This window comes from Odocoileus virginianus, chromosome 11 (assembly GCF_023699985.2).
Source record: "Odocoileus virginianus isolate 20LAN1187 ecotype Illinois chromosome 11, Ovbor_1.2, whole genome shotgun sequence".
Lineage (NCBI taxonomy): Eukaryota > Metazoa > Chordata > Mammalia > Artiodactyla > Cervidae > Odocoileus > Odocoileus virginianus.
In genome coordinates this window covers 29,271,969-29,273,458 of record NC_069684.1, presented here as the reverse complement: position 1 = coordinate 29,273,458, position 1,490 = coordinate 29,271,969, and positions in this window count along the sequence as shown.

The window sequence follows — 1,490 nt, the reverse complement described above, 5'->3', positions numbered from 1 at the left end:
GTCTGGTCTGTTTGCTCAGCAGAGAGTAGCTATCAGGAGGGAGATCCACAGGAGACCAGGTGGACAGGTGACCTGGGGGCCAGTTTCCTCGGAAGCACCCTGCAGGAGGGGCGTGGATGGTGGAGAGAGTCACTGAAGCAGCAAGGCAGAGTTCTGGGGGTGGCAGGGGCCCCCAGGCCCACCCACCTCCACGGAGCTCCTTCCCCACCTGTGAGGGGATGGGTCTGGGGGTGCGCCCTAGACTGCGGGCAGCTCCTCGCCAGCGTCCAGAGGCCCCCTACCCTAGCCCAGCCTGGTCTGGCAGCTGCGGCTAGGGGCCACAGGGGGCGGGGTCGGGGCGGGGGCGCGGCTGAGCCGCCAGGCAGCGGGGCTGTTGACAGTCTCCAGGGAAACGGACCCGCCCACTCGAGCCCTGTTGCCTCTGATAGCCCAGATCCACAGAGCCGTGTCTACGGCCCCTCCACCTGGCCGCCCCAAGTCTGGGTGGCGAGCCTTTTCCTTCCCCGCACTCCCCGCACACCCCGCACAGCCTCGGAGCACAGGCGAGTTTGTGAGCGCGTGTGCAGGTTGGGAGCCACCTCCGTGTGTGCCCTGTGTGTGCATATGTATGTGAGTGCATACCTGTGTGCACGGGTGTGTGTATGTGTCTCAGTGTGTGTCAGAGAGCAAACATTAGGTGGGGGGCTGGAGGGAGGGAGGGTGTTTGCAGGCATGTGGAGAACCGGGAGCGAAAGCCCCAGCAAGTGAGCCTTTCTTCAGGCTGGAAGGTTTGGGGACAGAGGCCTGCGGCAGGGCTGGTCCTGGAACTGACCTCAAGAACTTCCCCCCTCATCAGCGTGGCTTCCCACCCCACCCAAGAGCTGGCCAGGTTCCCCTCACCACCCCAGCCTTACCTGCACCACCCCCTCCCCCCGCCTTGCCCAGGTGTGGGAGGTGGGCAGGGCTGTGGTCCTGAGGCTGGGCGGTGAGTGGAAATTCAGAGCCCTGAGAAGGTGTAGGGGATGCCCGTGTGACCCAGATGGGCGGCGGGAGGGCCCACCTTCCTGAGCAGCTGTGCTAGGAGGGGCAGCAGTTGGAGTGAGGGCCCGGGGTCCCTGACCCCTCAGGTTGCCCGATTCCTCCCCATGTGGATACTCAGAAGTCAGATGTCCATCAAGTGTTGATTACTGAGTGCGGTCATGGCCCCCCTCTGCAGAGGAGGAAGCTGAGGCCTGGAGGCAAACAGCCACTGGGGGCCTGGCCTGGGAGATGTGCCCCAGCCCAGTGGAGACGCCTGCGGGGCAGGCACCCCAGATACCCCTTGGTGGCTGAATTCACCCTGTCTTCATTCGGGGTCTCCATGCTGACTCTGAGGTCTCAGTGGGGAGGGGCAGGGGGCAGCCCTGAAGCAGGACTGGGGAGCCCGTAGGCCAGGTGGGCCACATACGCGCTAATCATACTCCCTCTCCAGGTGCTATGAGGATGGACATGGGCCCATCGGAGGTACGGGC